Source organism: Barbus barbus, assembly GCF_936440315.1.
Source record: "Barbus barbus genome assembly, chromosome: 30".
In the NCBI taxonomy this organism is placed as follows: domain Eukaryota; kingdom Metazoa; phylum Chordata; class Actinopteri; order Cypriniformes; family Cyprinidae; genus Barbus; species Barbus barbus.
In genome coordinates, this window is record NC_136758.1 from 29,998,111 (window position 1) to 30,023,968 (window position 25,858).

Below are 25,858 nucleotides of genomic sequence, written 5' to 3' on the forward strand. Positions count from 1 at the left end.
AATTATTTATTGCGTCAATGCATAAGTCATCAAAATTCTGATTGGTTCTAAAACCTAGATAAACGCAAGCTTGAAGCATATCTTTTGATGACTATTTTAGTGACAAGTGATCAGAGGTCCGACGCAATACATCAGCTGTTGCAAGCTCTTTGTCAGCTTCAGTAGTCGCATCTCCTCCTCCATCAGATTCACAGTCCTGCAGGCAGATATAAAAACACATAGCACAGACAACAGCAGACCAACATCCACAAGTAAACGTAAGATAAGCAGTCCTTCGAATCCTCCAAAAGCGTACAACACACATTTTATTACTCCCATAATCACGTCCTTTGCTGCAACAAAATCGTTCCAGGCTTCTTCCACAAACTCTTCTACAGAATCTGTTACATCTGTAAAAATCGCTCCCACCATAAATGCAAACATCCACGCTAAAGCAGTGTGTTCTTTAGGATCTGACAAAAACGTGGACCCTGTCAATCGAAGCCACAAAGAATTCAAATATTCATATCCTGTGAACACATCAGTAGTCTTAAGCTGGCATTAATCATTAATATACTTCTCGTTAGCCCACTTGGATTTCAATTGAGGGTAATACTCGGTGGAAGCAGTCATATTAGCGTTACAATATTTTTAGTTAAAACAGTCACCATGTTTAGACTTATCAGTGGAGTACCACTCAGGGCTAACAGCATGGACTATCTTATGGTAAAGACAATGACATAAACTCAATTTAAAAATGCAAATCTCTTAATTCTTGAACCGAAGAAATGGGCCTTAAAAACTGACAGAATTGTTTTTCTTTATCAAACCATTAATCTCTCATAAAAAAACATCGGATACCTGCAGCCACATGTAAACTTGGTTAGGCTAGAAATCTTTCCACTAATCGTCTGGGGTTCTCGCATCATAGTTTTCCTACTGTCAATTATATCTAAACACTAGTGACAAATGCATCCACGCAGTGACATTATAGACCAACGAGGTTGGGCTATAACACTTACTTTCGAGATTGTCGTGTAGTTATTCCATTTTGATAAAGGATTTGTTAGCTAGTAGCAAAGCAATGTCATTTTGTAACAAAACATCTACAAAATTAGCCCAAAAACATATATCACATATTTCGCAACTTTTATGATTGTCTTCAATGGCTGAAACAATTCTTCCATCAGTCTAACAGCTTCTCGCAACCCCATAATTAAATATCTTTTCCCTTTAATGACTAAACTGTAACGGAAAATATCCTACAGAGCATGTAGTGCATTGGTGGCCTTCATGGCCTTAAACGAATGTCTTTACCTGTCTTATACAGCTATAATGGCTTTTTGGTTAATTTGGTCATATCAGAAAATTAACTGATAAAAAGAAAATTACATATTATTCTCTGTAAGTCGGGCTAAATGAATAAACACTGTTATTACATTCCTGACATGTGTCAGACCCTCAGTCACCTCACAGATACCAAATACAAACATTGTCTATAACATAGATACTGGTTTTACAAAAACTACTATTGCCAATCCATTGCATAGAGCAAGAAGAGGGATTGTAAATCCACTCATTCTATCCACCATTAGAAACCATGTTGGGGTTCAAAACAAACTGGTAGTTTACTTAAAATAACCCACATTAGCCCATCTTTAAAACTAGAAATAAAATGCAACAATCAGTAGTTACACTAAAACCTAGAATAGTTCCTAATTATTACTTAATAGCCCTTTTAATTAAGTTTTTTCACCACAGATCCATTTGCAATCATCATAGCCCACATACAGTACTGTTTGAAATAACTGAACATAAACTTAAACTTGTTAACATTTGATTGAAATCACATGGTAAGTATCAAAGTGTATAACTTCAAAAATACAACTTGTTTACTTCTTGTCATGCATGCATTTTTATATCATATTACTATTAATTATACTCAATGCCTAATTATTATTTTAATTCACATCTTCTCACTTATCATACCGTATTACTGTACTCTGACAATTTATTTTTTTTTTGTTAACTCTTTATTATGATTTATTTTGTGGAACGGTAGTACAAAAAAAGCAGCTGTACAAATTTAAAACCCATCTCACCCCTTGGTACACTCAAAATATAAATAAAATAAATAATAAAAACATAATATTAATAGATAACAATTAAAATTATTTTTACAAAGATTTTGGAAAAGAAGACACCACATTAAAAGCTTAATGCCATGAATTTACAGTTTTCACGTTATATCCATGTATACGAGAAGTAGAGTTCCATCGAGATAATGTCCAACAAATACACTGTCCAGGTTCGTCTGTCCATTGTGTGAGGAGGATTCCAACGGTTGACAAGCAATTTTTTTGCTGCTGTGAGAGCAGCTAAAGGCCAATTCACACCACACAGACAAACGCCAACAAACTCCAACAAACAAGTTGGCTCAAGTTGGCCCGTTGGATTTAGAATCTTATGAAAAATAAGTGCACCAACAGACACCAACCAACTCTATATCTATAAGCATGTTCAGTCGGGTGAAAACAAACTCCAACCAACGGCAACCAACGTCAACAAGGGTAACACACTGATCCAACAAACTCCAACAAACTAGTTTGTTGGAGTTTGTCTGTGCGGTGTGAATTGGCCTTAAATAAAGATCTTTATTGAATGGACAAGGTGAAGTCCCAAAAGTCATTCATGAAAAAATGACGCGGAGTCGAACATATCTCAGTACCCAACAAATATGATCGGTCCAAAAAGGTGAGAGAGAGAAAAACTCCTTGGGAACAGAGATTACACTTAGGAGAAGATGACAGATTCATATAAAAGCGTTCCATTGGAGTCAAGTAATGCAGCAATATCCAATGAATCATTTGGTGATTTAGGGTTTTTAGAAGACAATTTAAACATACTCCATACCTGATCGGAAAATAAAACGCGCACATCCTCATTAAGATCCTTAGCCCAAAGAGTTGTAATAGATAAAGGTTTGTATGAATGCTCAAGAAGAAAGAGAGAGATGTCTGAAGCAGAGGAGGGAGATTCCTCAGAAGGAAGGATTAGTTTGTGCAAAGGGTGAACAGGCAGTTGAGAGTTCCAAGGCACCCCATATGGCCGATCTAATGCGCAAATACATAAAAAAGGAGGTGCCTGGCAGATTATGTTGAGTTTTAAAATTCTAGAAGGATTTTAAACCACTATCATTATAGATTATCTCCCAGAGTGTTTACTTTATTATGAGTCCATTGCGGACAATGAAATTACAAATATCCTGCCTGACAAAAGGTTATTATTGTGGGAAATGGGTGAATGCCTATGCCATTTTGTAGCTAGTTGTGAACGTCTTTCAACATCCTTCCATGTGGGGAGGAGGTGGGTTACAGTGGGACCAAACCGAGATTTACACTGCCTAAGCAGAACCAAAAAATAGTTTAAAGTCAAAAGCAGCTATACGGCTGTCTGTGTGTGTCCTCAAGGTCTGAGTGACGTAATCGTTTATGTAGAACAGAGATAAGTACAAAGAAAAAAAAAAAAAATATATATATATATATATATATGGATATATGGATCTTCTGGCTAACCAGTTGATGGAGAAATACAGTGACGAGTAGTGAAATGAAATATAGCAACTAAAATTAAATGTTATGAACAACAAAATTGTAATAGGAGCTATAGAACTTTTTATGAACACCTGTCAAGTCAAATCAAATGAAGATAATTATTGTGAACACGGACAGGGCTTTTTTATATGTTTTTTTTTTTTTTTTTTACTTATCTCTGTTCTACATAAACTATTACGTCACTCAGACCTTGAGGACACACACAGACAGCCGTATAGCTGCTTTTGACTTTAAACAATATTACCTGAACAGGATTCACTCCTTTGTTTTCCCACCAGCCTTTCTTTATGTGAGGGTTCTCTCTCTGTATAATTTGGTTAGTGACTTAGCCAATGTGTCACTGTTTCTCTGCTGTCAAGTCTAAAATATTTACCTTTACCATTCGAATAACAAAGCGTTAACTTGTTTAAATTTAGACCCTCAGTTGAATTTAGACATGGATTTTTAACCCATTATGGACGGCAATCTTCAATTTCACAAATCCAAATCATATAAACACTCTTAAACATATTAATCCAGAGAGTGATTCAAATCAGCATTATAAAGGACAAAAGAAGTCGTTATTACCCATAGCAGACAGAGCTGGATGACCAATCCACTTACAGCTCGTCCCATATTCGGAATTCTCTTTTCATTAGAGTCACTCAGAATTATTGACTTCTGTAAAGCCATTTCACTTAACCCATCTGTAATGATAAAACACTCGTTCCAGAGGTTAGTGACACAATATACACAAAACATCAACATAGTCGTTCCCCAAAATATAGAGGATTCATCCTCACACACGCATATATACTAGATACATGAATATTATATAATGGTTTAATAGTTTGCCTGTTCATCAAGGATTTTTATTTTGGGAAAAATCACTGGAATGTTTGGCCTTAATATCATTGCTTTGTTTTGGTTACTCCTGCTTAGCAGGCCGATAAGAGAGGCAGAGCACCGTCCCTGCGTCCACTCCAGCAGTCTCTCTCTCTTACTCTGCAAATTATCTTTTGACAGTTTTTTAAATTTTAACCAAACTTTTAACTTGCACTATAATAGTAAATTCATTACAATATAGATCCCTTCATCATTCACCAAAGTTCCAGATGTCAAAGTTTCTATTTCAGCTCTCAATTTAGATTTTCAAAATAAAATTCTTAATTTCAAAATAAAGGTTTCTTAAGCCCGGTACACACCAAGGCTGGTCCTCGTAGTTGGTCCTCGTCGGCTTGTTTTCGGCCGGAGCTCGTCGGTCAGTCGAGCCATCTTATCATTCTGATTGGCTGTTCAGCTGGCGAACCAGTGCGCGAGAAAAAAACCCTACTTGGCCGTCAGGTGTCGACCGTCGGCTTGGTGTGTCAGGGCAACTTTGGACCAAGATGCTGCCGACGTCGGCCGACCTCGCAGTCTGCTTTCGTCGCCACTAGTTCGTCGATGTCAGCTTGGTGTGTACCGGACTTTAACGTTATTTCTTTTGCAGTCTTTGTCAGTACATTTCCATCAACTTGTATTTAGGCATTCACTTAGTTCTGGCCATGGCTTTAGAGTTTCAGCAATGGTTATTAGGCGACTATCTTAGAAATCATAATTTCGTCGCCGAGAGGCTGATTGGAGGAAGTTTGCCCGACACACTTGCTGATAATGACCATGGATCCAAAGACTGCGTTTTGTAGCTTTATTTACACCAGAAACAAACTAGGTTATGCATTCAATACCACATGAATGCTACACTGGCATATGAAATGGTATCCAAAAGCCATGACCACGGCATTAAAAAGTGGTAGAAGTTCTTTAGCGGTCAGCAAAAATAAGACTTCCCCGTCACCCCCTCTCTCCCTACACACCGGTGAATAGGTGACATATATTACTACTTCCGCCCCCACCAGGTGCCGCAATTAACACATAAAAAATGTGTTCAAAATAAAAGAACCTGGCTCTTACATTCCGGCCCCTAATTATTACAGTTAATACACAGCAATAATTACATACACATTACACATGCAGGGGAATGCACAATAAGGAGAATGTTTATTTATAGTCCAGTCAATTCAGTCAAAAGGTCGTATTATTCAATACCGCAATCAGGACCCAGCTGACTCCTGCAGAAGGCAAATCTTGGTTACAGGCCTGCATATACGATTGGTTTGTGTCTTAATCCAGACTTGTCTCACGAGTCCTTTTCTGTCTGAAATCACTTCAGTTATCCTTCCAGTGATCCAGGAGTTGCGGGGCGCCGAATCATCTACTACAAGTATGATGTCCCCAGGAATAAAATTCCGCTTGATCTTTGTCCATTTCGGTCATTCCTGCAACTGTGGTAAGTACTCCTTAGTCCACCTTTTCCAAAATAGGTCAGCCATGTATTGGACTTGCTTCCATCTTCGCCTTGCATACATGTCCTCTTTCTGAAACAACCCAGGAGGTAAACATGGTTTAGTTTTAAGAAGCAAAAGGTGATTTGGAGTTAATGCTTCCAAGTCATTTGGATCTGTGGATTCCTTGGTAATGGGTCTACTGTTGAGAATTGATTCCACTTCGCAGAGTACTGTGTGGAGTGCTTCCTCGTCCAGACTTTGTGTCCTCAAGGTAGAATTAAGGACCTTTCTGACAGAACGAATCAACCTCTCCCATATTCCTCCATGATGTGATCCAGTGGGAGGGTTGAAGGTCCATTTAATTCCCTTTAACAAGAGTGTATCATTTTGTTCCATCCTTCAATGGCTCGTTTCAGCTCACGCTCTGCGCCGACAAAGTTCGTGCCATTGTCTGACCGTAACTCTTTGACCTGTCCCCGCCTCGCGATGAAACGTCGAAATGCATTAATGCAAGAATCTGTGTCCAGTGATGAAGCAACTTCAATGTGTACTGCTCTTATTGCCAAACACGTGAAGATAACTCCATATCTTTTCACAAGACTCCTCCCACGTTTGACTTCAAATGGGCCAAAGTAGTCGACTCCAACATGACTGAAGGGAGGTTCTTCTGAAGAAATTCTATCCTCAGGCAAGTCAGCCATCTGTTGTTGACCCGCAGCTCCCTGTAGCCGCCGACACATCACACATCTTGCCAAGATCCTCCTTATAGAACCACCAACACCAGGGATCCAATATCTCTGGCGTAATCTTGACAACATATGATTTCTACCTCCATGACCAACCTCTCGATGAATATGTTGCAAGATGAGGTCACTGATATGAAGGTCTTTAGCTAATATGATAGGATGTTTTGATTCCTCAGGCATAGCAGCCTTACTTAGCCGTCCTCCAACTCTTAACACACCATCTTCTAGTATTGGATTGAGCTTATATATATGGCTGTTTCTTTTCACACCTTCTCCCTTTCGAAGGCAGGAGAACTCTTCTGAGAACCTTCTTCTCTGACAGAACATGATTACTTCAATTTCAGCTTCTCTAATCTCTCCCAATGAGAGATAACCACCATAGAGCTTGTTCTTGGAATCATGCATGTCCTTGGTAAAAGCATCTTCCTGTTGAGTTACATCTGACACAGACTCAGCACGATGTACAGTGAACTCCATTTTCCTAAGATTCAAAAACAAAGCTTTAAATCTTAGAATCCAACCCATCACTCTTATTAGATGTGTCCATGATGAGGTACGGTTGATCAAACAAGTCACGGCATCATTTTGATCCCTTATTGCCGAAACTTCAATTGCAGCTGATACCTTGACCTCAGGGTCTCCAGATGGAAGCTGTTGCAATTCATCTGGATTAACAGGCCAGTCTTCTTCTGATTGCAAGAGAAATGAGGGACCAGATATCCAAGTTTTGTTGTTTAGGAATAGCTTCGCTTTCACACCTCTGGAGGCAAGGTCTGCAGGATTATGTATGGTATTCACAAATCTCCATTGAGATGCATCAGAAACCTTAAGAATCTCTGAGACCCTGTTTGCCACAAAGACTCGAAATCTTGACGTTTCATTCTTAATGTATTTCAATACCGAAGTACTGTCTGTCCAGAAAACAGAATCCTGGAGCTGTAGTCTTGGCTCCTTTCTCCACAGGTTGTCCATACGAGCTGCTACAACAGCAGCTGTTAACTCCATACGTGGAATAGTAACAGGCTTTAAAGGTGCTACCCTAGATTTTCCCATTATGAAGGTGCTGTGCATCTGAGAATGTTCATTGCGCAGAAGTAGATAGGTAACAATACCATATCCTGCCTCACTTGCATCAGCAAAATGATGCAACTGAGCAGTGGCTGCTTCTCCAAAGTTCAGGGGTTTTAAACATCGTCTGATGCTAAAACCTTCCAATTGACGTAATTCCTTCATCCAATCTATCCACTCCTGAGCAACCGCTACTGGTATGATGTCATCCCATCCTAACCGGTTCCGACACAGATCCTGAAGAATCTTTTTAGCTGAAAAAACCACAGGAGCTAGGATCCCTAAAGGGTCATAGAAAGAGCTGACAATTGAAAGGATCCCTCTACGGGTCAATGGTCTCTCCTGAATGTTTATGCTAAACTTAAAAGTGTCGGACTGGACACACCAACGCACTCCCAGTACTCTTTCAACAGGTAATGAGTCATGGTCCAGATCCAGATCTTTAACTTCCTTTGCTCTCTCCTCCTCAGGTATTGAGGCCAACACACTGCGGTTATTACTTATCCATTTTGTTAGATGAAAGCCGCCTTTTATACAGATGGTTGTAAGGTCTTTGTAGAGGGATATAGCTTCCTGTTCTGAGGCTACAGAAGCAAGACAGTCATCCACATAGAAATTGTACATAACAGTCTCAAACACTTGCTGGCTAAAGAAGTCTTTATGGTCTTCTGCACACCTTCGTAAGGCAAAATTAGCACAGCTTGGAGAAGACGTTGCCCCAAACAAATGGACAATCATCCTATACTCCTCCATACACTGAGTATAGTCTCCATTGGGCCACCAAAGAAATCTCAATAAGTCCACATCTTCCTCTGGAACTTGAACTTGATGAAACATTGCCTCGATGTCAGACATCAAAACAACAGGCTCTTTCCTGAACCTTGTCAAGACTCCAATCAACGTACTAGTCAAATCAGGACCACTCAAAAGTTGTGCATTGAGTGACGCGCCTTGAAATGATGCTGCGCAGTCAAAAACAACTTGGATCTTCCCTTTCTTCGGATGGTATACCCCGTGGTGTGGGATATACCAAACCTTTCCATCACTGCGCGCCAGATCTATGGCTGGCACTCTCTCTGCATAGCCACTGGATATAAGGTTATTCATGAAGGCAGTATAATCCTTATGGAATGATGCATCTCTAACAAACCTTCTATTCAAGTTATGGGTACGTTGTTCTGCGATGTTACGGTTATTAGGCATGCTTAATTTTCTGTGTTTCAGAGGTAAAGCAATACTGTAATGGCCACCAACTAATTTCACAGTATTGTTAACCATTTCTAAGAACCTACAGTCCTCCCTTGAAAGTCCTGGCTGTTCCTCCAGACTACACTCCGGAAAATCTGTCTTAAACTGTTGTTTCCAGAGTTCATCAAGTGTTACAGCAGAAATTCTATTGATGGTAACTGCAGACTGATACACATCAGGTCCATCACAACGTCCTTCACCAAGAGGTCCATTTACCGTCCAACCAAGCATTGTCTTAATGGCATACGGCCCTTTATCCACACTCCTAATAACTTCAAGTGGTTCCAAGGCTCTGGGCACGTTCATGCCTATTAGAAGCTCCACATCTGCATCTATTGCAGGCAAGCACACATGTTTCAAATGAGGCCATTTATGCAGATCTTCCTGTCGTGGTATGTTACTCCTATTCACAGGCATCTCACGTTGTGTGAAGATGTCTGGCATTTCACAGTACCAACCACTGTCCAATCCAGCCACTTCCAAGTCCGACACAATACAACTGCCCACAATTCTCTCTTGGCCTATAGTGCGTAAAAGAATCTTTGTTTTTCTCCCAGAGAGATTCAGTCTATCCATCAAACCCATTGTGCAGAAGGATGCTGAACTACCCTGGTCCAAAAAGGCATAGGTCTCAACTATCCTTTGACCTTTCTTAGATTTTACCTTTACTGGTACGATGGCAAGCTTAAAGTCTTGTTCTCCGGCCCCAGTAAGACCACTGGTTTGAACTGTAACCAAAGAACTGCTCACTGTACTCTCTAAATTGCTCTTGCCTTTCTCTACATTTGCTCCCTTATCCTTGTGGTGGATGTGAAGCATACTAGGGTGCCTTAAGCCACATGTTCTGCAAGAGAGACGTTTCCTACACTCCTTACTGATGTGACCAATACACAAACAGCCAAAACAAACTCCAGTCTTTTTTAGGAAATCAATTTTCTCACTTTGAGCTCTCTTCTCCAACAACGTACAAAATTCCAACATGTGTCTACCCTTGCAGTACAGGCAAGTTTTTTCAGTTAAATTTCCATCTTTAACCTTGTATTCTGTTACTGTCTTTTCAACTGTAGTAGCAGCAGTGGCAAAGCTACTTCCTTTAGCCCTTGAGAGAGTTGATTTTATCCTGCTGCCTTCTTTAACTGCCACTAACACTGGTGCCTCCTGTAGATTTCCAAACACAGGATCTGTCATAATTTTCACTTGGCACTCCATAAAAGTCACAATATCAACAAACATAGCTCTTCGATGATACCTTTCCTGGATGTCACATGACACTGTTCGCCACTTGTCTCTCAGTTTGTAGGGTAATCTCTTAATTACGGCAATCATATTAGCAGGGGTATTCAATTCACACAGGCTATGAACCTCATCCATGGCATTGCAACATCCACGCAAGAACAGACTGTAAGCATATAAGGCCTTTCCATCCTCTGACTTAATTGTTGGCCATGAAGAAACCTTACTCAAATAGGCAGATGCAATCATATGTTCATTTCCAAAGTTTTCATGCAATAAGGCCTTTGCCTTTGCATAACCTGAACCATCGCTCACATGTTGACAGCTCCTAACAAGTTGCTGTGGTTGACCCCTGGTGTACTGTTCCAAAAAATGCAAGTTATCTTCAACATTGTCTGTCTTCCCCTCAATTACTTGTTCAAGGGACCGAATGAAAGCATGGTACTGTAGAGGATCGCCATCAAATATTTGAATCTCTCTTTTAGGCAGTGATGCAAGACACTGCTGATGCACCAGCATTGATGTTATCTCATTCTGTTTTTCCATTATACACAACATGTGTTTCTGATCACTACTAATATTCGTAGAAGAGAATGTATGAACATCTCTATGATGAGACACTGATGGTGCAGTAACATTTGGAACTGTGCTCTGTCTCATAAACTCCGAAGGCCTCTGCTGGGGATAAATGTTATTGTCTACCCCTTTCTGTTTTGGCCTTCCAAAGTGTAAATCAGCCTTTTCAATTGCTGGTTTTCCCTCTTCATCCTTTTCAAGATTTTGTGGAACGAAAACCTCTGCATCAAAGTTAAGAGCCTCAACTGCCTTTCCTTTTTTCTTAAAATATGACTCCATGCCATCAGATCGATGAGAAGCAGCACTCCGCACACCAGATCCTGAGGTTCTTAAAACGTTCACTTTTGCCATAGATGCGGCTATATCGGCCTTAAGCTGAAGTTCTTCTTTTTGTTGTCTTAATTTCTCTTCCTGCTCCTCAAGAGAATGTTTTTCCTTTAGCAAACTTTGACGGGCAAGCAGAGCAGCTATTTCAGCCTCTGCTTTAAGACGTGCAGATGAAGTAGTGGAAACGTTTGAATTTGAACCTTGTTTTCTACTAAAGTTTGATATACTGTCACATGGCAATATGTCATCCTGGTCATCATTTTGAGAAGATGGTTGCTTTTGTTGTCTTATTACATCCTCATGAATCCCACCTTTTTCCCCTGACAGAATTTCCTGATGACACTCAACGTCATGAGTTAGCTCTGAACAAGGTCTGCTGACTTCTGAAATCCAAACTTTGGCATCATTTTAAATCCTTGATTGTACTCGGCGATGCTTACGAACCATGCATTTTGTCTTTCTTGTTCATCAGATGGAATTAAAGGCATCAGAGATTTGTGCAATGCAGTGGCATTTTCGGACAATTGCAGCAGAACATCAAACTGTGCTTTGACTTGTAAAACATTTTGATCATCCCTCATGAGCTCTTTGAGAGACAATATTTGGCTCTTTAATTTGTTTACTTCCTTTTTACGCTTTTTCTGAATTGACTCAATCTTGCTTGCCAAAGCCTTTGCGGTCAGAGTGATTTTTCTTTTCTCCATTTCAGATGAAGTTGAGCCAGACCTTGATCCACTCATTTTGTGCGTACAGACATGTGTAAATAACCATCACAGTATGAGTCCAGCGTAAGCCAACATCAATAGCCACAGCAATCGCAACGCGCCGAATCCAACAACAACGCCGCCAAAAGCCACAACTATCGCAACGCGCCAAATCCAACAACAACATCAATAGCCACAACAATCACACACCCAATCAGCGGCAAACAACAGCAACTCCAAACCTAAACAAATGGCAGAACCCCCTCAAAACTGCGTTCAAACAAGCCATAACACAGTACAAAACACAGGTTACATACCGCTCATTGTGTGCGATGCTATCAGACAGCTGCCACTCTCCAAATATTTAAGCCGGGACTACACCGTCTCACTCTCAATGGCCGATGATCCCTTTTCTCCGGCATTCGATGAGCGTGGCTTCCTTTCCTTGAACATAGAGTAGGCTATAGTTCTTATTTTTGCTGACAAATATTAGGCGACTATCTTAGAAATCATAATTTCGTCGCCGAGAGGCTGATTGGAGGAAGTTTGCCCGACACACTTGCTGATAATGACCATGGATCCAAAGACTGCGTTTTGTAGCTTTATTTACACCAGAAACAAACTAGGTTATGCATTCAATACCACATGAATGCTACACTGGCATATGAAATGGTATCCAAAAGCCATGACCACGGCATTAAAAAGTGGTAGAAGTTCTTTAGCGGTCAGCAAAAATAAGACTTCCCCGTCACCCCCTCTCTCCCTACACACCGGTGAACAGGTGACATATATTACTACTTCCGCCCCCACCAGGTGCCGCAATTAACACATAAAAAATGTGTTCAAAATAAAAGAACCTGGCTCTTACAATGGTTTTAAATCTGTCAGGGGTTATCTGACTCAATTTGTTACTTAGGGTCGTGCTAGCTGGGCTTTCTTTAAATTAACTTTGAAACCCCCGTTTATGTTACTTGTTTACAACATTATCATCTCATATGCAAACAATAATTTTTCACTGAAAATTGGTATTTGGCTGAGATTCTGAGTGGCTGAATTTTTGCAGTCTGACAATAAAATTAGTCTTTCGCCCAAACATCAGTAAATATAGAAATGTCAAATTTCGACTCATAACACGTCTCTGTTACTTTTACAGCTTAAACCAGAGTCATGATGGGGGCCAGCATGAGATAAAAAAAAAAAAAAAACAACTGCTTCATTGCAGTCAAACGCAATCTTATCTTCTAAAGCAAAACATAAGCTTCTAAGTTTTTCCAAAATGCTACTGCCAATTTGTGTGCCTACACACAAATTGGCACAAATTCTCTTTTCACTAACCCAGAATTCTGTTCAATATGCCTTGTCAGGGCTTTCAACAATTATATGGGAACTATAACAGATTTATGATATAATTCTTTGTCATTTAAACCTTCTATGCACAAAGAATCAGATTAAATCATCACTTCTGGGATTATTTTTAACAAATAGCCACTTTACATTTACACATCTGAAAATAGGCACATCCATTTAGAATTCTTTTTATCTCTCTGGTTCTTTCTTGTTTGTAGCCAATCAAGTTTTTGTTTTAACTTTCCAATCAGAATCAAAGCCCAGACTGACCATTCTTTCAATGAATTCGGAGAATCTCTTTAAGGTGAGAGCTTCAGAGCCGAGCTGTTTACAGCATTTGCTCTTCTCTATTTCCTTATTTCTATCAGAACTAAGCAAGTTATCAAATTCCTAGCACAGTTGAAAACAAAAAAGAGATGATGTCAGCAAGAGATTGAGGTGGCGATCTTACAAATAGCTCTTGACTTCTGCGTGATGAAACTGCAAAGTATATTCCAGAATTTCCATATACTGTTCCAATACAAATAGGCTCATAAAAACCTACATTTCTCTTTCAGGGTTGTTCCTGATGCATCCCAGATCAATCAATCCTTTCCCTTAACCTATATTTATATATATCTATATATGCGCATATAGGTTATTACTATTTCTTTATAACAGTAATTTTTGGGTATTCTTTTCCCTAACCACTGACCTGACCTAGTCACTAAAATCTCGGTGCGCGCCCCTGTCTGTAATGGTGGGAGTCGAGAGATGGAAGAGCGATTTACACTAGAACCCCGGCCTAGTGTCTTACATTCTCTCGGTATCTCCTATACCTTTACACAAATGCCCTTCTCTGGCTGCTGTGGCTTCTCAACGCCACAAATGCACTTTTGCCTCTACGGCTCTCAGTGCCTTAGAGAATGCGTTTTTGCCACCCCCACCCCCCGGACTGTGCACACCTCTCAATATCTCAAATCCAAGTCTACTTCTTAGACATAGATGTGTAAAGGGCTACTACTACTACTACTACTCGTACACCTTTACACTCCCAAAGTAACTTAAAGTTACAGTTAATTTATGACACCAGTATTCTCAAACCAAATTCACACACATTCTTGCTGGTGTCCCTCACTCACGTCTGAGCGAGTCCATCGTTCTCCCCCTCTCGCACCCCCTGCGCTTACAGACAGTCCATAACCAGAAATAATAATATTAAATAAATTCTTGCCTCCAAAGACGTATATCTGATACGCTGGACATCGGCAGCGAAACGTTTGACCTGGACTGTCTGTGCTTTTCCCTGTACAGACAGATACTAACACACATACGCAGAAAAACACTTATCTTACTTCAAGATTGCCTCAGCCCTAAACCTTATCGGGCATGGTTACACACACAATGAGAGCAGCTTCTTAGAGAGTAGAAAGGCAGACTAAAGCCATATTCAACTTATTCTCTAACATGCATAAATGTAACTTTGATGAATAATTATTCAAGAAATATTATAGTTAATATTATTATGAAGGCCATTGTAGATCTGCGATCCACTCCTTCACATTTCACTAGCTCACACAGCAGGAAGGAAACAAAGGGAAAATATATATTTCAATACTTTCTCTCACAGTTATATCGCCGGGTAATTATACAGTACTGTATATAAAATGCGGGCTTCAGGGAGCCGCTATTAATACGCGGGGCATTGAAACTGCTTTTGAACGATCGGTCGATCACGTTATAGTTTCACTTTCGCTTTCGAGATTCGCGATCGCACGAGCTCCGTTTATACTATGGAGCAGCAATACTTGCCACACATTTTACAAGATCAGATGCTTGTCAGTGGTGCTCAGGATCTGTAAATCATTCTCCATCATCCTCTCCGTCATCTCTCCTTACTCCGTTTATGTGGTAAGTGAAATCTTATGTACTGTAATGTAACAGGCTACCGCTAGCAAGCAGCTAACGATGTCCCTTTAGTGGCTTGCGTTATATTATTAGAACGCGTTATTTGCTCTCCGTGACTTTCTGAATACAGACACCAACCCATCCTTGCACTTCACATCCCCTGCACACCCTGGAACACAACATTTATTTCCACGATCTGCCATTTTTGCTGTTGTCCTCGCTTGTTTCTTCATAATACCTGCAGAACTTCTGATGGTTCGGCTGGTGGCTGGAATAGAACATGGGCGGGTTTATGCAAATGTTAGGGGTGTAGCTATTAGTGATCCCGACTGTAACCATCAGAAGTTCTGCAGGTATTATGAAGAAACAAGCGAGGACAACAGCGAAAATGGCAGATCATGGAAATAAATGTTGTGTTCCAGGGTGTGCAGGGGATGTGAAGTGCAAGGATGGGTTGGTGTCTGTATTCAGAAAGGCACGGAGAGCAAATAACGCGTTCTAATAAAATAACGCAAGCCACTAAAGGGACATGGTTAGCTGCTTGCTAGCAGTAGCCTGTTACATTACAGTACATAAGATTTCACTTACCACATAAACGGAGTAAGGAGAGATGACGGAGAGGATGATGGAGAATGATTTACAGATCCTGAGCACCACAGTCAGTGTTATGTTCTGATTCGCCTATTTTTCAGTGATCTTTTGCATTCATGAGATTTACATTAGGAGGAGGAAACAATGGTGTTTGAGGCTCATGGTATGCAATTTCCATTATTCAACTATGCCAAGGTAAATACAGTTTTCCATTCTATGGCACCTTTCATTTTAAAACAAAATATCACACTTTAGTGAACTGACATTCATTCATTTATTGTTTAGTTTATTATTTTATTTTAAAAAAACTAAATAAAGTGCAATAATAGTATTATCACTATTATTAATTTATTTTTATAGTTATATTTAATGGGTCACACTATGTGCAGTGTGAGGACCAAACCAAATCTCCAAGTGCTCTCTTATGGGAACCAGACTGAAAAACTTATGTGCCACCCCTGCTCATTAATTTGAGTTGTACTGAGTCACGCATGCTCATCTGCACATTTACATTTAGTCATTTAGCAGATGCTTTTATCCAAAGTGACTTTAAAATGAGGACATGTGTCTCTCCAGGACACGCTGCTGCTGCTGCTGAAGAGTTTGCCCATGGGATGCTACTTCAACATCTACGGATTCGGCTCTCACTTTGAGTCCTTTTTCCCGTTAGTAACTAGATGCTAATTATTCTTCAGGAGTGATTTCGTGTAGGTTAGCTGTGGTTTTGAGAGACTAGCGTGTGTCGTTGCAGTCAGAGTGTTGTGTACAGCGAGGACACGATGGAAGAGGCTCTGAAGAGAGTGAAGAGCATGAGCGCAGACATGGGCGGCACGGAGATCCTACAGCCGCTGAAACACATCTACAGTCAGCCCTGTTACCCGGATCACCCTCGACAGGTACAGCAAGACCAGCACACGCGCACCCTTACAGATTCCAGAGATCATTTACTACTCTCTCCTCTGCTCTCTCAGCTGTTCATCTTCACTGATGGAGAGGTGTGGAACACTAAAGAGATTCTGGATCTCGTGAAGAGTCATGCTTACTCTCACAGGTGGGTTCTCTTGTCTCAGTCATTACTCAGTATTTACTGACATCATCGTGGTTCACTCCAGACTAGGGGTGTGTGATATTGACAAAAAATAATATCTTTTATTTTCTGGGATTTTATCAATAACAGTAATTAGATGACATTTTGCTGAGTGTGTTATTGTGCTGGTATCTCAAGGACTGCCGTGGACAGCTGACTCCTAAAGTTTTTGATATTCTTCATATTCTGTGTGCTGGTCAGTTCACACTGATATAAATAATCTTATCCAACAAGTTTAAACTGATTTTTACTTTTATGGGTATTTTTACCTTTTATATAGAAATTTATTCTAAAAGTATCCATTATCTTTTGAGTCAGATTCTTACATTTAATCAGTCAATTAGAATAATAAAAAATTCAAGATTATGAAATCAACACACAAGCTTTATCTGAAGTGGCATTTAGATGTATTTACACTAGTGATTAATCAAATGATTAATCCCGATTTAATCGGATCCAAAATAAAAGTTTTTGTAATATATGCGTGTACTGTGTAAATGTATTATGTATATATAAATACACATATACAGTATACATTTTGAAAATATTTACATGTGTGTATATATATATTATGTATAAATATATTTAATATACAAATATAAAAATTTTCTTAAATATATACATGCATGTGAGTGTATTTATATATACATGATAAATGTACACTATTTTGGATGTGATTAATCGTTTGACAGCACTAATCGCTTGACAGTACAAACATGGCGGCGCGCACAGACGCAGCGGCTTCTCTCTCTCCCGACAGAACGGTGTTTCCGTGTTTTTTGTCTTGTAAGTCGCAATGTTTTTGTACATCTTCATCACGTCTACCTGTCTTTAAGCACGCATACAGTCGTGAGTTTCTGCTCGATGTCTGCAGAATCACATTTTTAGAGTTAAACTCGGCACATAATCCCTGCCGGACCTGAGACTCGAACCCACGACCTTCGGGTTACAAGTCCAACTCTCTATCCATTAGGCCACGACTGCCCCAGGCCACGAATTAACCCGAAAAAAAAACCGCCGATGAGCTGCGGGACCTCGGTCTGCTCCGGAAGCCTACTACATCACCGACCCCCACTACTGCATCTTGCCCACAGTGGAGGCGCTACAAGCGGTGTGAGAGGAAGCAGAAGAGGGCTAAGCGCGGAGGTATCCGAGCTAGGCTAGCGGCCAACCCACACAAGCCAGCTATCCCCACCATTGTACTGGCGAACGTACAGTTGTGGTCAGAATTATTGGAACCCTTGGTAAATATGATCAAAGAAGACTGTGAAAATTAACCTGCTTTGTTAATCCTTTTGATCTTTTATTTAAAAATTCACAAAAAGCTAACCTTTCATTGGATAATAAGAATTTAAAATGGGGGGAAATATCATTATGAAATAAATGTTTTTCTCAAACACACGTTGGACACAATTATTGGCACCCCTAGAAATTCTTAAGAGTAAAATATCTCTGAAGTATACTCCCATTCATATTCACAATTTTGAGCACTCTAGGGTGATTATGAACATGAAATTATCCAGCCATGGCTTCCTGTTTCACAGAAATATAAATAGGAGGGAAAACAAAGCCCAAATTCCCTTAATCATCCATCACAATGAGAAAAAACAAAGAATATATTTCTGATGTGCAGCAAAAGATAATTGAGCTTCACAAATTAGTGAAGTGGCTTTAAGAAAAGAGCTAGAGCAGTGAAAATCCCCATTTCCACCATCAGGGCAATAATTAAGAATTTCCAATCAACAGAAAATGTAATGAAACTGCCTGGAAGAGGACGTGTGTCTATATCGTCCTAATGCACGATGAGGAGGAGCGTTTGAGTGGATAAAGACTCTCCAAGGACCACAGCTGGGGAATTGCAGAAAATAGTTGAGTCTCGGGGTCAGAAAACCGTAAAACAAAATTGTCAAACAGCCCCTACATCACCACATGTTGTTTGGGAGGATTTCAAGAAAAATTCTCCTAGCTCATCCAAAAACAAACTCCAGCATATTCAGTTATCAGACAGGACTGGCACTTCAAATGGGACTGGCTTCTATGGTCAGATGAAACTAAAAAATGAGCTTTTTAGCAGCAAACACTCAAGATGGGTTTGGTGAACACAGGGATAAAAAGTACCCCATGTGTACAATGAAATATACTGCTGTATTTGTGATGTTGTGGGCCTATATTTCTGATGGAGGTCCTGGACATCTTGTTTAGACGCATGGCATCATGGATTCTATCAAATACCAACAGATAAAAAATCAATAAGTGACTGATTCTATTAGAAATCTTATAATGGGCCATGTTTGGATCTTCCAACCGTACAATAATCCAAACACAAACCTCAAAAACAACACAAAAATGGGTCACTGAGCACAAAACCAAGCTTCTGCTGGCCATTCCAGTCCTCTGACCTGAACCCTGTAGAAAATGAGTGAGGTGAACTGAAGAGAAGAAGCACCGTCATGGAGCTGTGAATCTAAAGGATCTGGAGTGATTCTGGATGAAGGAATGGTCTCTGATCTCTTGTCAGGTGTTCTCTAACCTCATCAGGCATTATAGGAGAAGATTTAGAGCTGTTAAACTGACAAATGGAGGTTTCAAAAAGTATTTAATAAAAAGGTGCCAATAATTGTGTCCAACGTGTGTTTGAGAAAAACATTTCATAATGATATTTCCCCCCATTTTAAATTCTTATTATCCAATGAAAGGTTAGCTTTTTGTGATTTTTTTTTTTTTTTTTTAAATAAAAGATCAAAAGGATTAACAAAGCAGGTTCATTTTCACAGTCTTCTTTGATCATATTTACCAAGGGTTCCAATAATTCTGACCACAATTGTATGCTCTTTGGACAATAAACTGGACTACATCCAACTACTCAGAGGACTGTAAGAGACTGTTGTGTTTTTGTGTTTACAGAAACATGGCTTTACAACAGCGTACCGGACTGCGCCATACAGCTCGACCAGCTAACATGCTATCGAGCTGACAGAGCTCTCGTCGAGGGAGGTAAGATCCGCGGCGGCGGGCTTTGTGTTTACGTCAATGATGCATGGTGCCGCGACGATGTTGTGGTTTGCAAACACTGCTCACCCTTGGTGGAGTTTATGATTATTAAGTGCCGGCCGTTCTATCTACCGAGGGAATATACAGCCATACTGCTCGTGGCTGTATACATCCCTCTCAGCTCCAACAACAACAACAGGAGTGAGGCACTAAATGATCTGTACCAGCACACCAGTGAGCAGCAGACAGCCCATCCAGATGCTTTTCTCATCTTGGCTGGGGATTTCAACTATGCAGACTTAAAGAGTGTGTTCCCAAAAATACACCAACACATAGACTTTCCAACAAGGGGAAAAAATACTCTGGACTTTGTTTACACCACCCAGAGAGGAGCTTACAAGGCCCTCCCCCTCCGCCACCTAGGAACCTCAGACCACATCACTGTCATGCTAATGCCTGCATACAGACTCGTTCGTTAAAGTCATCAAACCAATACACAAACAGATACAAGTGTGGCCGGAGGCACTTCAAGACTGTTTTGACACCACTGACTGGAATATGTTTAAACAGGCTGCCACACACAACAACACTACAGACCTCCAAGAGTATGATGTAACGTCACAAAGTCTATCACTGTCAGGGCCAACCAGAAGCCGTGGCTGACAGGGGAGGTCTACAGACTTCTGAAGGCTCGGAACGCTGCCTTTAGCGCTGGAGATGAGGAGGGCTGAAGACCGCTAGGCCTGAAGACCGCTAGGGCCAACCTTTCCCGCGGCATCAGAGAGGCCAAGAGACAGTACTCCAGGAGGATAGCTCATCGTTTCAGCGACAGCAGAGACACTCGGAGCCTATGGCAGGGGATACAGACCATTACGGACTACAAGCCCCCACCACAGACCTGTGACAGCACCATCCCCCTGCTGAACGAGCTGAATGTCTTCTTTGTTCGCTTTGAGGCACAAAACGGCACCACTGCACAGAAGACTCCACTTCCTCCCGGCGACCAGGTGATGACGCTGTCCCTGGACAGTGTGAGGAGATCCCTCAGCAGGATCAATGCACGCAAAGCTCTGGGTCCTGACAACATTCCTGGGCGTGTACTGAGAGACTCTGCAGTGGAACTCACTGATGTCTTCACAGACATTTTCAACATCTCGCTTGTTGTGTATTGAAGTATTAACACAAGACCGGAGTAATTCCTTCGAAGCTCGTTTTATTGTTTAACACATGTCCAACTTGTCTTTAGAACATATCACCTCTCCTTCTACTCCCCAAGCAGCACTTCAGCATTCCACTGCCACCTTGTGGTTAACTATGAACACCACATTTCCCCTCTTACTTGAAAGATTCTTCATATCACAGATTAGTATTCAAAACAAAGGTCCTCTTTTAAGGTAACAAAATTATATAGATTACTGTGTACTTGTTAATAACTAAAACAACTTGTAACAACCTTGTAACTGACATTGTTTACTTATTCTAATGCACAGTTTTAAGTATTTAAGCAATTATAACTGTTCACAAGCTCACAACATAACCAAAACAAAGATGCATGTTTTCTTTTCTTTTTTCATGCATGTACAATTTCACTTCACTTCACTGTAAGTCATATTCCTTCAACCACGCTGGCATTCTACGCACTCTACTACTCTTCCTAAGATTAGATGTCACTGGTGGCTGAAAGTTCTCCTTCTGAGTGGTAACAGGGGCTGTAAAGCGAGCTAATTTCGACACATTCCATTTCTTTTTGTCACTCAGAACAAAAGTACTCTTTCCGATTTGTTGCTCAATGTTCAGTGGTGGTGAGAACTGAGAAACACCCTTCCTCACATGCCCAGGTTGTTTCACTCTCACCTGGTCTCCTGGTTTGAAAGTGTGGTACTTTGCACCACGTCTTTTGTCCGTGTACTCCTTACTCTTGAGCTGTTTGCTACTCACAGTCTCTTTCACTCGAGCACATTTGTCACTTTTGGGGCCAACAGGAAAGACATTCAGCTTTGTACGCATTTTGCGATGATGAAGAAGCTCAGAAGGTGAAACGTCTGTAGTACTGTGAGGGGTAGCTCTGTAGCTTTGCAAGAACTCAGTCACTGCATGTTTCCATGGTTTCCCCATCTGTTCCGCAGAGAGGATGCATTCTTTCAGGACTCTGTTCCACCTCTCCACAGCCCCATTGCATTGTGGAAAATAGACAGTACTACGCATGTGACTTATTCCTCTCTCCTTTAAGAATGCTGCAAACACACTGGAGAGGAATTGAGGCCCGTTATCCGTCACAACACACTGTGGATTTCCCTCTCTACTGAAAACTGATTGGAGAAATGATATGACCACCTCAGCAGTGACATTATGAGAAAACGCCACCTCAGGCCACTTACTATGGTAATCCACCAGACAAATGGCAAAACGGCAGTCAGAAGGTCCTCTCTCAAAAGGTCCAACGATATCGATCGCTAGTTTCTGCCATGGTTCAGATGGCAGGCTGACAGGCTGAAGAGGAGCCGGTGCTGTTTTAGCCGATTTGTCATTCAGTTGGCAGGTTAAGCAGGAAGAAACAGCCGACTGCACTTGAGCATCCATCTGAGGCCACCAGAACAATTCACGCAGCCTCCGTTTCATTTGGACAATTCCTTGGTGTGTCTCATGTGCTAGGCTTATCGTCTTAGAGCGCAACGTAGAAGGAACAAGAACACGATGTTCACCTCTCCTCACTAGCACACCATCCACACACAGTTCATCACGAATGCGAAAGAAGGGCACCAGAACAGGATCCAGGTCACAGCATTTTTTCGGCCAGCCCTGCCCGATTCGCAAGCGCAGCTGGTTTAACTCTGGACAAGCTTCCGAAGCAGCCATGAAATCCTCAACAGACAATGTAGGCAGTCCAGTAACGAAAGCAACCATCTCTGGTTCCACAGCAGCACTATCATTTCCTGTCGGTAATGGCAGCCTGGATAGACAATCTGCAGCACAATTAAGACGTCCTGGTCGGTAAATGATGTCATATGTGTAGCAAAGCAAGCGTGCCGACCACCGGGCGACCCGCATACCGGCCCGACCAATGCCTTTGGTTGCCAATAGTGTAGTGAGCGCACAATGATCAGTTCTGAGCTTAAAGTGTCGACCCCACAAATACGGCTGCCACTTTTCTACGGCCCAGACACAAGCCAACGCCTCCTTCTCGACCGTAGAATATTTCCTTTCGGCAGCAGTAAGGGTTCTAGAAGCAAACGCTACTGTTCTCTCAACCCGGTCTGGGTGTATTTGTGTCAAAACCCCCCCCAGTCCATAGTCAGAAGCGTCAGTCGACACTATAGTGGGAAGGGAAGGGTCAAACAACGCAAGCACTTGACTTCCAGAAAGCAGTTCTTTCAGCTCTTTGAAGCTGTGTTCAGCAGCAACAGTCCATTCAAACTGAGAAGTTGACGCATCTCTAAGTAGCGCACGCAACGGCTCAGCAACAGAAGCGAAGTTCGGCAAGAATTTGCTGTACCATGAAATCAGTCCCAGAAATGAGCGTAAGGAAGCAACATCGTGCGGCGCAGGAGCCTCAATGATCGCAGACTTGTGTTCCTCATCTGGGAAAATTCCTTGTTTGGAAACGACATGTCCAAGGAATTTTAAGGATGACTGGCTGAACGTACACTTGTCCCAGTTCAGTTGTAGTCCTGCGTCGGACAAGCGCTGCATGACTGAGCGCAGCGTCGCATCGTGACTTTCCTGGGTGGCACCGTACACTATAATATCATCCAGGTAGTTCCTCACCCCACGTATGCCTTTCAGGACAGTTTCCATCATCTTTTGAAACGCAGATGGCGCGGAAGCAAGGCCATACGGAACCCGGCAGTACCTGAAGAGACCATCATGCGTAATAAACGCGGTGATGTCCCGGCACTCCTCGTGTAATGTCAGCTGATGGTAAGCAGCCGCTAAGTCAATTGTAGTGAACACTGATGTGCCTCTTAGTTCACTCAAAAGTTCGTCCATATGCGGCAGAGGATGGCGGTCGACAATCAGGGCCTTATTAGGCTCACGCAGATCAACACAGAGACGTATTTTACCTCCTTTCTTCGTGGTGACAACAATAGGCGAAATCCATGGGGAAGAATCGATTTTCTCAATTATGCCATTTTGCAGTAATGAGTCCAGTTCTGCAGAAACAGCTTATCGAACGGAGAATGGAAGACGACGAAGCTTCTGTCGAACTGGAGTAGCATCAGGTTTGACTGTAGGCTTATGAACAAAGCCTCTCACGCACCCCACAGAAGTATCTGGAGCAGAAATAGTTTCACCAACGACTGCATGTAGTTCGTCAGGTGCAGTAACAGGATCAAAGTGAAAAGAACAGTTCAAGGCTCGAATTAGGTCCATGCCCATCAAAGCAGAGCCACCTTTCACAACGTAAAAACAAGCGGTGGTTACCTTTTCATTCAGTGAAACGTCCGCATGTAAACATCCTAGTACGGGAATATCTTCTTTCAAGTACGTAACCAGTTTCACTTTAGGAGCAGTAAGTGAACAATCCGAAAAGTGTCGTTTGTACACAGCCATAGGCAGGATTGACACTGAAGAGCCCGTGTCCACGACTAATTCAGTCTCAATAGAAGCACCATTTGCCGTTGTAACATGAACATTGCATAAGAGTTTGTCTGGAGAGGTATTTAAAGTATCAGTCAAAAGAACAACCACATCCGGGACCACTTCCCGAACGTCCTTAGAAGAACGGCAAACTTTAGAGAAATGTCCGGTCTTACCACAAGTACGGCATTTGGCTCGAGCAGCTGGGCAAGCGGCAGCATTAGCGAGGTGATTTGTAGCTCCGCAACGGTAACACGCGCGAATCGCGCGCCGTGTAGTATCAGCCACAGATTTTGCTCCGTTAGAATGTGCATCACGCTTCTTCCGATGAAAGGGTTTAGAAGCTACGGCCTGGACTGCACTTTGTGCCGTGAGCATGGTCGAATTAGAGAGCGCCTGTTCCACCTGACATGCAACAATAATAGCGGTGTCAAGTGTCAGTGATGGTTCCAGCAGGAGTCTGTCTCGCACTGCTGGGGCATACGATCGTTCGACCAGCTGATCGCGCAGCATTTCACTTTCCATGTCACCATAAGCACATGATGAAGATAATTCCCGCAAAGCAGACAGGAACTGTGAAATGGTCTCATCAGCACGTTGAGAACGCTGGCGGAAGTGATGTCGAGCGACCACAACATTCACCTTTGGAACAAAATGATTCTCCAACGCTGTCATTGCCTCTGCAAATGTAGTTCCAGCATTAGGAAACGTGTAAAACAGCCTCTGGCCTTCAGTCCCCAAGCTGTGTAGTAGAATAGCACGTTTCCTGGCATCAGGCCATGAGTCCCCTGTAGCATCAATAGCAAGCAAGTAGTTTTCGAACATTTTTCGCCAGGTAGCAAAAGGAATTGCAGGCTCTCCACTGCATGGCAGAAAAGATGCAGGCGTAGGCACGGAAACCATCGTCGCCAATTTGTTGTGTATTGAAGTATTAACACAAGACCGGAGTAATTCCTTCGAAGCTCGTTTTATTGTTTAACACATGTCCAACTTGTCTTTAGAACATATCACCTCTCCTTCTACTCCCCAAGCAGCACTTCAACACTTCAGCATTCCACTGCCACCTTGTGGTTAACTATGAACACCACATCACTAAATCAGGCCGTTGTCCCCACATGCTTCAAAGCTACCACCATCATTCTAGTCCCGAAGAAGTCATCTCCATCCTGCTTCAATGACTACCGTCCAATAGCACTCACTCCCATTCTCATGAAGTGCTTTGACTGGCTAGTCATGCACCACATCAAGTCTGTCCTCCCCCCCCTCCCTGGACCCCTTCCAGTTTGCATATAGGTCCGACCACTCAACCGATGATGCCATCGCCACTGCCCTCCACCCAGCCCTCACACATCTGGACAAAAAAGACTCATATGTCAGGACTTCAGTTGTTCATTGACTTCAGTTCAGCATTCAACACCATCATCCCTCAACAGCTCACTCACAAACTGGTCCAGCTGGGGCTCAACACCTCTCTGTGCAACTGGCTGTTGGACTTCCTGACCGGGAGACCTCAGGCAGTACGGGTCGGCATTAACACATCCAGCACCATCACACTGAACACTGGGGCCCCCCAAGGATG

General features: G+C 41.8%; 1 pseudogene across 1 annotated transcript in view; it reads left to right on the top strand.

The window, feature by feature from the left end:
- Nucleotides 1–25,858, top strand: part of LOC306850626 (von Willebrand factor A domain-containing protein 5A-like) — an 80,788-nt pseudogene that overhangs the window by 39,296 nt on the left and 15,634 nt on the right. The window contains exons 8-10 of the transcript XR_013786036.1: nucleotides 16,200–16,288; nucleotides 16,375–16,519; nucleotides 16,595–16,674. The product of XR_013786036.1 is annotated as a von Willebrand factor A domain-containing protein 5A-like (transcript). The remainder of the gene's footprint in view (nucleotides 1–16,199; nucleotides 16,289–16,374; nucleotides 16,520–16,594; nucleotides 16,675–25,858) is intronic.